Source organism: Zalophus californianus, chromosome 9 (assembly GCF_009762305.2).
Source record: "Zalophus californianus isolate mZalCal1 chromosome 9, mZalCal1.pri.v2, whole genome shotgun sequence".
Taxonomy (NCBI): Eukaryota; Metazoa; Chordata; class Mammalia; order Carnivora; family Otariidae; genus Zalophus; species Zalophus californianus.
In genome coordinates, this window is record NC_045603.1 from 68,615,192 (window position 1) to 68,629,094 (window position 13,903).

The following is a 13,903-nucleotide window of genomic DNA, read 5'->3' on the forward strand; positions in this document are numbered from 1 at the left end:
ATGTGGGTTTGTTGTTTTTTTTTTTTTTTGCCACTGAGGGGCCAATAATACCATTAACCAGACATGTTTCATGGCAGCATATGCAAGAATATCATTACGTTTAATTTGTTATTATCTTGCCAATGAAGCATTGTATACTCAGAAAATCCAATCATCATCTTAGCACATGTATTAAAATGTTTCCCTCCTGGGGTAGGGGGACAAGCACGCACATAAGCATTTGTCTTTACAGATTCTTTGAAATCTTGGAATGATAAAATATGCCAGTCTTTGGTTTGAGTGTAGTGACTGCTTTGGTGTGGAAGTTTGTTTTGCAAAACAAAACAAAAGCTCCATAATATACTACTTGGAGAAGAAAACCTCAGAAAGCATGCCCTAGTGGGGTCTCCCTCATCTACCTTTGGAAACAATTCAATATCAGATTTGGTTCCCACGGAAGCACTGCTTGTCATTTCTTCTAATGACCACACTGGAAGAGGTACTTCTGAGGACAGCTTGCCTAATCACCAGGTAAGAACTATCCATCCACTACCACATCAGCCCTTATGATTCTAGAATAAATGAATTCCCACCTGTCATGGATTATCAGATATTTCTGTATCTGTTTAACAAGTGTAATATTAATAGTGCAGTGAAAACAGAACTGTGTTTGTGGATCTGTTGTCTTTGTTCCTTTGCTAATCTTGTATATTTTGCTGTTTGGTCTCAAGATGCTGAAATAAACATGTTTTTAGATGCAAGAAGACATCTGATCCAGTATTCCTTAATTAATGTAATCTTTTTAAAAGCATCCCAATATCCTTAGGATGTCTTATAGCACCTAGACAGAATGAGGAAAGAGCTTACTGCACTTATTTAAAAATTCCTATTCATAGCACAGCTCACTGAAGTATTCTACTAATCAGCTGTCAGGCAGGCAGGTCTCCCCATAGCTGTTGGACAGCCCCAAGGCTCACAGAAAGATGGTGGAGAGGGTCAGGTTGACAGATTGTTTTTGCTGTCTTAACGAGCGCAAATTAACTGATTTTGCTGAAAAATCTCTCTGGATTATGACAGACAAAACATCCTTTACAACGTGATATGTTTTCATTGGCCAACTCTGGTTTCTTCAGGTAGAGGCTGCCAATCCAGCCTGCCTGTTCTAGTATATTCCTGGTTAATTTTTTTACCGTGATGACTCATCAGCCTCAGCAATTCCCTGAAAATAGAAGCACCAGAACGTAGAAAGCAAAAGCAGAATACATCATATTTTTTATTGTTTTTTTGCCTGCGGTGTCCAATGGTAGAGACTGACGTCAACTGCTGAGTCATTTTGTCTACCTACTTAATTCCTCTTGTGTAATTAGCATGAATATATAATATAAACACTTTCACACTTTGTGATCATTCCCCTTACATACATTCATATGCTCTACAACCTCTGGCTAGCCTTCCAGGCCACTTACCACAATCTATGAGTCCATATATATTCCAACCTTGGGTGACTTTTCTTTCCACACAAAGTATATGACCAGGTAAACCAACCAAAGCACTAACCATTAGGAAGAATTTCTCTTTCCAGTGTTTTGTAAGGCCATCCCTGAATGAGCCATAGTAGAGTTGCTGTCCACTTTCAGCTGACACCAATACACCAAGCCAAGCCAGCCATTAACCAAGCTTGGTTTTTTTCTGATGTTTTTTCCCCTTCTCTATTAGTCATTAAGTTGGGATCTGCTTTATGTTCAAAGGTGTGAGGAGGAGGAAGTATATTATTATAGTAGAGATGGATACTGCCTTAGTACAGGCTGCTATAATGAATAAACAGACTGGGTAGCTTCAACAACAAACATTTATTTCTCACATTTCTGGAGGCTAAGAGGTCCAAGAACAAGGTGCCAGCATATCTGGTGTCTGGTGAGGGTTAGTTTCCAGGTTCATAGACAGCCATTTTCTCTTTAGATCCTCACGTGGCAGAGAAATTGAGCTCTGGATTTTTTATCTCCTTATAAAGGCACATATGGGGGTCTCTGTTCCCCAAACCCCATCCAAACCTCATTTTAATCACCTCCCAAAATCCCTACCTCCAAGTACCATCACGATAGGGGTTAGGCTTCAACATAGGAGTTTTAGTCCATTCAATCCATAGTAGATGCCATGGGGAGTTCTGGTCTACCTGCTCATGTAGCTTATGTGTGCTCTCTGGTCCTACTTATGCTTGATACCAGATGTACCACTTTCATCTTACTGTGAACTATTCCTGGACCTGCCCAACCTTATGATGGATTGACAGGACCCAGCCCATAATGAGCATTTGAGCTGTATGGTCATGTGGTATACCACAGTGAGGTGACCCATCTCTACCAGGAGCTAGTGCCATGTCAGGGGGTGTTTTTAAAAAAGCATAGAATTATCTGCTGCAGACGGCACAGTCTTGCTCCAGAAACCCAGGGGCCTGTGTTAATATTCTCTCAGTGGAACATGGCACGAACTCCACTCAGTCTCTTTTCTCACCATTGATACCTCTAACACTGTAGGGTCTGCAGATCTTATGGCCCACATGGTGGCAGAATGCCTTGCCCCTCATCTTGGACCTGCTATGAGTCCTCTACTGCTCTAGGCTTAGATCCTGTAGCCCATTCGTCATTATGTTTCCTCTTTCTGTGGTAAGTTGTGCAAGATACATTCATTTGGAGGGGATGTTTCAGTATGTTCTTAACCACTGGATCCCTAAAAATTTATGACTATGTCAAGCCTTTGAATTTTTTCAGGGCCCATATCCTACCCTATAGGACACATATCTTTTACCAAGATCTTCTGTATGCTAGCCATCTCTTGCCCATTGGCCCCTGTAAACATAGTATCATTGATAAAATGAATCAATGTGACATTTTGTAGGATGTCCAGATGATCCAGATTTCTTTGGACTATGTTTTGACGAAAAGCAGTAGAGTTACTCCTGGCTAACACTATGAATAAATATTTTTGTCTGATCGATGTGAATACAAATGGCTTCTGATACTCTTTACTGATTAAGATAGAACATAATGTATTTGTGTTGCTCCAGGAAGGATGTATCTCTGGGCAAGTTAGCTTTCTGCAGCTGAGGTCAACTCTGAGGTGCTGAGAGCCAGAGGTGACCTCTGACTACATCCCCTGCAACTGGGCAGTTGTAGTCCTTTGTAGGTGATCTGGGAAGCATATCTTCATGTTCACACCACAAGTCATGAAGAGACTCTTTATTGGTATTGTTGCTGTTTTTTTTTTTAATAAGTATTTACAGAAGTAAGTTGGTTTTTTTTTTTTTTTTTTTTTTTTTAAGAGGTGGCCCAGATCTAGAACTGAAACACAGGATAACCTTTCTACTTTTTGTATATCATCTGTATATGTAAACCCAGACATATCTCTATTTCCTTATCTCTAGGCTTAGGTTAACTTTTCGTTTTTTGTTTTGTTTTGTTTTGTTTTAAGATTTTATTTGTTTATGTGACAGAGAGATAGAGCCAGAGAGCACAAGCGGAAGGAATGGCAGAGGGAGAGGGAGAAGCAGGCTCTGCACTGAGCAGGTAGCCTGACGCAGGCTCCCCAGGATCCTGGGATCATGACCTGAGCTGAAGGCAGACGCTTAACCACCTGAGCCACCCAGGCGCCCCTAGGTTAACTTTCTGAAGAACAATACCTATTTCACTTCATTGTATGTGTTGAAGTCTTTGCAAGTAATCTTTCAGTCCCTTCAAAGATCTGAGTTACAAGAGCCTCTTCTGAGGTCCTTAAATTGGATGTCCCCACACACATTTGCCACGATTTCCCTGTTGCCTACAGTGAGCACACAAATAAGAAACCCAGTTAAAACAGGGCCTGTATTGTGTGTCATCCTCACACAAGCAGGTGGTGAGTAATTTTGTCCAGTCATGGAGAGGGAACCTAAAGACACCAAAGTCAAAGCTAAATTGATTTAATTATCTTACTGTATTGCTGTGGTCTTGACATCTATTTTTTGTCAGAGTGATTTTTTAAAAATATGCTATATCTAATGGTACCATTTCCTACTTAAAATTCTTCAGAGGTTTCTCATTATCTTCAGAAGAAAGTACAAAGCCCTCAATGTGGTCAGCAAGGCCCAAGCATGATCTAACCTCTGGTCACCTCTTGCATCTGAGAGAAGCAGCAGAGAGATAGGAGTGAGCCTATAGAACTAGAGAAAGAAATATACTTTAAGCACATGATTACACAAATAACCACTTAATTATGTTATGAGAAGTACTGAAATGATTTCTATGTGTTTGTTTTTGTTTTGTTTTTTGAAGGTAGCCTATCGTAAAAGCAAATGCAATCTTTCCTGCCTTAGCAAGGCATTGTTTTCTGTCATTTCAATTATTTTCTTTTTGGGGGGGTTGGGGCGGGCACAAGAACCTTATTATATTTGCGGGTTCAACTTTGTTTAGTCACCAGTGACTCCTACCAAAATCCAGCAATGTCTCTAGAGCCCCATCCTTAGTAGTGAGGTTTGTTCTTATAAGCCAGTTCCTGTTTGGAGTTTGGTGGGTATTTAGCTGTTGCTTTGCCCCCCTGTGGTGTGTCTGCTGGGCAGGGCTACAATACAGCTTGATCTCTTGTCTGCAGTCAGCTCTACTGGTATCCTGCCCTGAACCCCACACCACTTAAATGGAGGCCCGGTAGCCCACAAAATACAAATTGGCCAATCCCTCAGCTCTGGCTGTCACTGTGCCGCCCCTCCTTGGGCCTCTCCCAGGAATGTTTTATGTTTCAAATTGGTCAGGTTCCTCCAGAACCATGATAGTACCTTGACAGCTTCAGCAGTGTCTGCTTCCCACCCCCCCCACAAGCCCCCCCATTGGATCACTTGGATAAAGAGCATTTTCTGCCTTCTTGGACAGCTACTCCTTGACCTTTTCAGATGGATGAACCATACAGAGAAATTAAACCTTTGGCCCTGGCTCTTGTTTTCCTCAATGTCCAGATTCATTACTCTGTTTTTGGGCCTGGGCTGTGACACATATTTAAGAACTTAGGTTTCAAAAAAAAAAAAAATCTTCTCTCTTCTGTCCTTGAGAAAGGGACAACAGGGAGTGGGTTGAGGGTGGGATGGAGTGGGCAGACAGCTTCCATACATTGTCTTGACATAAGAGGTGAATGACGACAAAAGGCAGGGAGATAGAAAGAGAGGACAGGAGACATGTGTTCCCTCATTTTTGTCCTCCCCCCAGTCACCATTCTGTGCTGGATTCCAGGCTGGTGAAGCTGGCTTGGATGCTCACACTTAGATCCCACACTATCGATTCACTTAGGATTGTGCACCAGCTTTCTCTTTCAGCCCATAAGAAACTAATCAAATTAATGGGTGCTGCTGCTGGTTCTCATCAAATGCCATTAAAATATAACTCTTTCGTGAATAATTCTAAACATTGACTCAAAGCAATTGATTACAAGAACTATGTAGTTCAAGTGGGAGGAATAATTGATGTTTTCAACATGTAAATAGGCTTCTAAGAAATTCGGAGATACAAGTTACAGGAGTACAGCAATAATCACAATATTCGAGTTTTAGAGCTCCCAACTTGTGTTTATTTTCCAATTTTGGCTTTCAAAAAACACGTAAAATTCTGCAAACCGGTTCTCTCTGTTTGCTCTCTCAGTCCTTCCTGTGGATTCCCTGAGTGCTTGGGGTCTTCCCTCATAGAGCTGCAACCTCACAAAATTATGTAGAATGGGGTAGTATATTTTTATTTCTAAAAGTCTGGTATCTCAGGATACACAATCAGTGATTATGTAACTGTCTACCCAGTCAGTCACAGGCAACTCACCCATGCAAGTCTGTAGTAGAAGTAGCTGAACAATCGGCCAAGGATATACCATCCCATCTCAGGAATGAGATTGGTGGATGTCCAGCCGCCACTCTGATTCGCGGCTCTTTGTCTTAATTATCTCTCATGCTTTGTTCTGGTTTGGCTCTTAGTACCTATCTTGAGATTCCCATATTTGAAGAAGAACTTGGATACATTTTTCTGGCTCGATTATGGCCCTCCTATTTAATGAGATTTTTTAAATTTTAATTTAATTGTATTATGTTATGTTAGTCACCATACATTACATCATTAGTTTTTGATGTGGCGTTCCATGATTCATTATTTGTGTATACCACCCGGTGCTCCATTCAATATGTGCCCTCTTTAATATCATCACGAGGCTAACCCATTCCCCCACCTCCCCTCCCCTCTAGAACCCTCAGTTTGTTTCTCAGAGTCCATAGTCTCTCATGGTTCATCTCCCCCTCTGATTCCCCCCCTTCATTTTCCCCTTCCTACTATCTTTTTTTTTTTTTTAACATATAATGTATTATTTGATTGAGAGGTATAGGTCTGTGATTCAACAGTCTTACACAATTCACAGTGCTCACCATAGCACATACCCTCCCCAATGTCTATCAACCAGCCACCCCATCCCTCCCACCCCCCACTATTCCAGCAACCCTCAGTTTGTTTCCTAAGATTAAGAATTCCTCATATCAGTGAGATCATATGATACATGTCTTTCTCTGATTGATATTTTCACTCAGCATAACACTCCAGTTCCATCCACGTCGTTGCAAATGGCAAGATTTCATTCCTTTTGATGGCTGCATAATATTCCATTGTATATACATATATACCACTTCTTTATCCATTGATCTGTTGATGGACACCTTGGCTCTTTCTATAGTTTGGCTATTGTGGACATTGCTGCTATAAACATTGGGGTGCACATACCCCTTCGGATCACTACATTTGTATCTTTGGGGTAAATAACCAGTACTGCAATTGCTGGGTTGTACGGTAGCTCTATTTTTAACGTTTTCAGGAACCTCCATACTGTTTTCCAGGGTGGCTGCACCAGCCTTGCATTCCCACCAACAGTGTAGGAGGGTTCCCCTTTCTCTGCATCCTCGCCAAAATCTGCAGTTTCCTGTCTTGTTAATTTTAGCCATTCTGACTGGCATGAGGTGGTATCTCATTGAGGTTTTGATTTGGATTTCCCTGATGCCGAGCGATGTTGAGCACTTTTTCATGTGTCTGTTGCCGTTTGGATGTCTTCTTTGGAAAACTATCTGTTCATGTCTTCTGCTCATTTCTTGATTGGATCATTTGTTCTTTGGGTATTGAGTTTGATAAGTTCTTTATAGATTTTGGATACTAGCCCTTTATCTGATATGTCGTTTGCAAATATCTTCTCCCATTCTGTCGGTTGTCTTTTGGTTTTGTGGACTGTTTCTTTTGCTTTGCAAAAGCTTTTTATTTTGATGAAGTCCCAATAGTTCATTTTTGCCCTTGCTTCCCTTGCCTTTGGTGATGTTTCTAGGAAGAAGTTGCTGTGGCTGAGGTTGAAGAGGTTGCTACCTGTGTTCTCCTTTAGGATTTTGATGGACTCCTGTCTTAGGTTTAGGTCTTTCCACCATTTGGAGTCTATTTTTGTGTGTGGTGTAAGGAAATGGTCCAGTTTCATTCTTCTGCATGTGGCTGTCCAATTTTCCCAACACCATTTGTTGAAGAGACTGTCTTTTTGCCATTGGACATTCTTTCCTGTTTTGTCGAAGATTAGTTGACCATAGAGTTGAGGGTCCATTTCTGGGCTCTCTATTCTGTTCCATTGATCTCTGTGCCAGTACCATACTGTCTTGATGATGACAGCTTTGTAATAGAGCTTGAAGTCTGGAATTGTGATGCCGCCAGCTTTGCTTTTCTTTTTCAACATTCCTCTGGCTATTCGAGGTCCTTTCTGGTTCCATACAAATTTTAGGATTATTTGTTCCCTTTCCTTGAAAAAAGTGGATGGTATTTTCATAGAGATTGCATTAAATGTGTAGATTGCTCTAGGTAGCATTGACCTCTTGACAATATTTGTTCTTCCAGTCCAGGAGCATGGAACGGTTTTCCATTTCTTTGTGTCTTCCTCAATTTCTTTCATGAGTATTTTATAGTTTTCTGAGTACAGATCCTTTCCCTCTTTGGTTAGATTTATTCCTAGGTATCTTATGGTTTTGGGTGCAATTGTAAATGGGATCGACTCCTTAATTTCTCTTTCTTCTGTCTTGTTGTTGGTGTATAGGAATGTCACTGATTTCTGTGCATTGATTTTTTAAATTTTTTATTGTTATGTTAATCACCGTACATTACATCATTAGTTTTTGATGTAGTGTTCCATGATTCATTGTTTGAGCATAACACCCAGTGCTCCATGCAGAACGTGCCCTCTTTAATACCCATCACCAGGCTAACCTATCCTCCCACCCCCCTCCCCTCTAGAACTCTCAGTTTGGTTTTCAGAGTCCATCGTCTCTCATGGTTCGTCTCCCCCCTACGATTTCCCCCCCTTCATTCTTCCCCTCCTGCTATCTTCTTCTTCTTTTTTTTTCTTAATATATATTGCATTATTTGTTTAAGAGGTACAGATCCGTGATTCAACAGTCTTGCACAATTCACAGCGCTCACCGTAGCACATACCCTCCCCAATGTCTATCACCCAGCCACCCCATCCCTCCCACCCCCCACCACTCCAGCAACCCTTGGTTTGTTTCCTGAGATTAGGAATTCCTCATATCAGTGAGGTCGTATGATACATTTCTTTCTCTGATTGACTTATTTTGCTCAGCATTGATTTTATATACTGCCACTTTACTGAATTCCTGTATGAGTTCTAGCAGTTTTGGGGTGGAGTCTTTTGGGTTTTCCAAATACAGTATCATATCATCTGCAAAGAGTGAGAGTTTGACTTCCTCTTTGCCGATTTGGATGCCTTTGATTTCTTTTTGTTGTCTGATTGCTGTGGCTAGGACTTCTAATACTATGTTGATTAGCAGTGGTGACAGTGGACATCCCTGCCGTGTTCCTGATGTTCAGGGAAAGCTTTCAGCTTTTCCCCTTTGGGAATGATATTTGCTGTGGGTTTTTCATAGATGGCTTTTATGATATTGAGGTATGTACCCTCTATCCCAACACTCTGAAGAGTTTAATCAAGAAAGGTTGCTGTACTTTATCAAATGCTTTTTCTGCATCTTCTTGTCCTTTCGTTTATTAATGTATTGTATCACGTTGATTGATTTGCGGATGTTGAACCCACCTTGCAGCCCAGGGATAAATTCTGCTTGGTCGTGGTGAATAATCCTTTTAATGTACTGTTGGATCCTATTGGCTAGTATTTTGGTGAGAATTTTTGCATCCATGTTCATCAGGGATATTAGTCTGTAATTCTCCTTTTTGATGGGGTTTTTGTCTGGTTTTGGGATCAAGGTAATGGTGGCCTCATAAAATGAGTTTGGAAGTTTTCCTTCCATTTCTATTTTTTGGAACAGTTTCAGGAGAATAGGTATTAATTCTTCTTTAAATGTCTTATAGAACTCCCCTGGGAAGCCATCTGGCCCTGGGCTTTTGTTTGTTGGGAGACTTTTGATGACTGCTTCAATTTCCTTAGTGGTGTTAGGTCTGTTCAGGTTTTGTATTTCTTCCTGGTTCAGTTTTGGTAGTTGATACATCTCTAGGAATGCATCCATTTCTTCCACAGAGACCTGGCAGGCCAGAAAGGACTGGCATGATATATTCATAGCACTAGATGACAAAAATATGCAGCCAAGAATACTATATCCAGCTAGGCTGTCATTGAAAATAGAAGGAGACATAAAAAGCTTCCAGGACAAACAAAAACTAAAGGAATTTGCAAACATGAAACCAGCCCTATAAGAAATCTAGAAAGGGGTCCTCTAAGCAAAGAGGGAGCCTAAAAGTAACATAGACCAGAAAAGAACACAGACAATATACAGTAACAGTCACTTTACAGGCAATACAATGGCACTAAATTTATATCTTCAGTAGTTACCCTGAATGTAAATTGGCTAAATGCCCCAATCAAAAGACACAGGGTATCAGATTGGATAAAAAAAAACAAGACCCATTGATATGCTGTCTGCAAGAGACTCATTTTAGACCCAAAGACACCCCCAGATTGAAAGTGAGGAGGTGGAAAACCATTTACCATGCTAATGGGCACCAAAAGAATGCTGGGGTGGCAATCCTTATATCAGACAAATTAGATTTTAAACCAAAGACTGTAATAAGAGATGAGGAAGGACACTATATCATCCTTAAAGGGTTTATCCAACAAGAAGATCTAATAATTGTAAATATCTATTCCCCTAACATGGGAGCAGCCAATTATATAAGGCAATTAATAAGAAAAGCAAAGAAAAGCATCGACAACAATACAATAATAGTGGGGGACTTTAACACCCCCCTCACTACAATGGACAGATCATCTAAGCAAAAGATCAACAAGGAAATAAAGACTTTAAATGACACGCTGGGCCAAATGGACTTCACAAATATATTCAGAACATTCCATCCCAAAGCAACAGAATGCACATTCTTCTCTAATGCCTGTGGAATATTCTCCAGAATAGATCACATCCTAGGTCACAAATCAGGTCTCAATCGGTACCAAAAGATTGGGATCATTCCCTGTGTTTTTTTGGACCACAATGCTTTGAAACTAGAACTCAATCACAAGAGGAAAGTCGGAAAGAACTCAATACATGGAGGCTAAAGAGCATCCTACTAAAGAATGAATGTGTCAACCAGGAAATTAAGGAGAATTAAGAAAATTCATGGAAACCAATGAAAATGAAAACACAACTGTTCAAAATCTTTGGGATACAGCAAAGGCGGTCCTAAGAGGAAAATATATAGCAATACAAGTCTTCCTCAAGAAACAAGAAAGGTCTCAAATATACAACCTAACCCTACACCTAAAGGAGCTAGAGAAAAAACAGCAAATAAAGCCTAAACCCAGCAGGAGAAGAGAAATAATAAAGATCAGAGCAGAAATCAATGAACTAGAAACCAAAAGAACAGTAGAACAAATCAATGAAACTAGGAGCTGGTTCTTTGAAAGAATTAACACAATTGATAAACCCCTGGCCAGACTTATCAAAAAGAAAAGAGAAATGACCCAAATCAACAAAATCATGAATGAAAGAGGAGAGATCACAACCAACACCAAAGAAATGCAAACAATTATAAGAACATATTATGAGCAACTCTGTGCCAGCAAATTAGATAACCTGGAAGAAATGGGTACATTCCTAGAGATGTATCAACTACCAAAAGTGAACCAGGAAGAAATAGAAAACCTGAACAGACCTATAACCACTAAGGAAATTGATGCAGTCATCAAATATCTCCCAACAAACAAAAGCCCAGGGCCAGATGGCTTCCCAGGGGAATTCTACCAAACATTTAAAGAAGAATTAATACCTATTCTTCTGAAACTGTTCCAAAAAATAGAAATGGAAGAAAAACTTCCAAACTCATTTTATGAGGCCACCATTACCTTGATCCCAAAACCAGACAAAAACCCCATCAAAAAGGAGAATTACAGACCGATATCCTTGATGAACATGGATGCAAAAATTCTCACCAAAATTCTAGCCAATAGGATCTAACAGTACATTAAAAGGATTATTCACCATGACCCAGTGGGATTTATCCCTGGGTTACAAGGTGGGTTCAACATCCACAAATCAATCAACGTGATACAATATATTAACAAAAGAAAGAACAAGAATCATATGATCCTCTCAATAGATGCAGAAAAAGCATTTGACAAAGTACAGCATCCTTTCTTGATCAAAACTCTTCAGAGTATAGGGATAGAGGATACATACCTCAATATCATAAAAGCCATCTATGAAAATCCTACAGCGAATATCATTCTCAATGGGGAAAAGCTGAGAGCTTTTCCCCTAAGGTCAGGAACGTGGCAGGGATGTCCACTCTCACCACTGCTATTCATCATAGTATTAGAAGTCCTAGCCACAGCAATCAGACAACAAAAAGAAATCAAAGGCATCCAAATCGGCAAAGAGGAAGTCAAACTCTCACTCTTTGCAGATGATATGATACTGTATGTGGAAAACCCAAAAGACTCCACCCCAAAACTGCTAGAACTCCTACAGGAATTCAGTAAAGTAGCAGGATATAAAATCAGTGCACAGAAATCAGTGGCATTCCTATACACCAACAACAAGACAGAAGAGAGACAAATCAAGGAGTCGATCCCATTTACAATTGCACCCAGAATCATAAGATACCTAGGAATAAATTTAACCAAAGAGGCAAAGGATCTGTACTCAGAAAACTATATAATACTCATGAAAGAAATTGAAGAAGACAGAAAGAAATGGAAAAACGTTCCATGCTCATGGAATGGAAGAGCAAACATTGTGAAGATGTCAATGCTACCTAGAGCAATCTACACATTCAATGCAATCCCCATCAAAACACCATCCACTTTTTTCAAAGAAATGGAACAAATAATCCTAAAATTTGTATGGAACCAGAGGAGACCCCAAATAGCCAGAGGAATCTTGAAAATGAAAAGCCAAGCTGGCGGCATCACAATTCCAGACTTCCAGCTCTATTACAAAGCTGTTATCATCAAGACAGTATGGTACTGGCACAAAAACAGACACATAGATCAATGGAACAGAATAGAGAGCCCAGAAATGAACCCTCAACTCTATGGTCAACTCATCTTTGACAAAGCAGGAAAGAATGTCCAATGGCAAAAAGACAGTCTCTTCAACAAATGGTGTTGGGAAAATTGGACAGCCACATGCAGAAGAATGAAACTGGACCATTTTCTTACACCACACACAAAAATAGACTCAAAATGGTGGAAAGACCTAAACCTAAGGCAGGAGTCCATCAAAATCCTAAAGGAGAACACAGGTAGCAACCTCTTCGACCTCAGCCACAGCAACTTCTTCCTAGAAACATTGCCAAAGGCAAGGGAAACAAGGGCAACAATGAACTATTGGGATTTCATCAAGATAAAAAGCTTTTGCAAAGCAAAAGAAACAGTCCACAAAACCAAAAGACAACCGACAGAATGGGAGAAAATATTTGCAAATGACATATCAGATAAAGGGCTCGTATCCAAAATCTATAAAGAACTTATCACACTCAACACCCAAAGAACAAATAATCCAATCAAGAAATGGACAGAAGACATGAACAGACATTTTTCCAAAGAAGACATCCAAATGGCCAACAGACACATGAAAAAGTGCTCAACATCGCTCGGCCTCAGGGAAATCCAAATCAAAACCTCGATGAGATACCACCTCACACTAGTCAGAATGGCTAAAATTAACAAGTCAGGAAACGACAGATGTTGGCGGGGATGTGGAGAAGGGGGAACCCTCCTACACTGTTGGTGGGAATGCAAGCTGGTGCAACCACTCTGGAAAACAGTATGGAGGTGCCTCAAACAGTTGAAAATAGAGCTATCATACGATCCAGCAATTGCACTACTGGGTATTTATCACAAAGATATAAATTTAGGGATCCGAAGGGGTACGTATAGCAGCAATGTCCACAATAGCCAAAATGTGGAAAGAGCCACGATGTCCATTGACAGATGAATGGATAAAGAAGATGTGGTATATATACACAATGGAATATTATGCAGCCATAAAAAGGAATGAGATCTTGTCATTTGCAATGACATGGATGGAACTGGAGAGTGTTATGCTGAGTTAAATATGTCAATCAGAGAAAGACATGTATCGTATGACCTCACTGATATGAGGAATTCTTAATCTCAGGAAACAAACTGAGGGTTGCTGGAGTGGTGGGGGGTGGGAGGGATGGGGTGGCTGGTTGATAGACATTGGGGAGGGTATGTGCTATGGTGAGCGCTGTGAATTCTCAAGACTGTTGAATCACAGATCTGTGTTCTGAAACAAATAATGCAATATATGTTAAGAAAAAAAAAAGATAGCAGGAGGGGAAGAATGAAGGGGAGTAAGTCGGAGGGGGAATGAACCATGAGAGACGATGGACTCTGAAAAACAAACTGAGGGTTCTAGAGGGGAGGG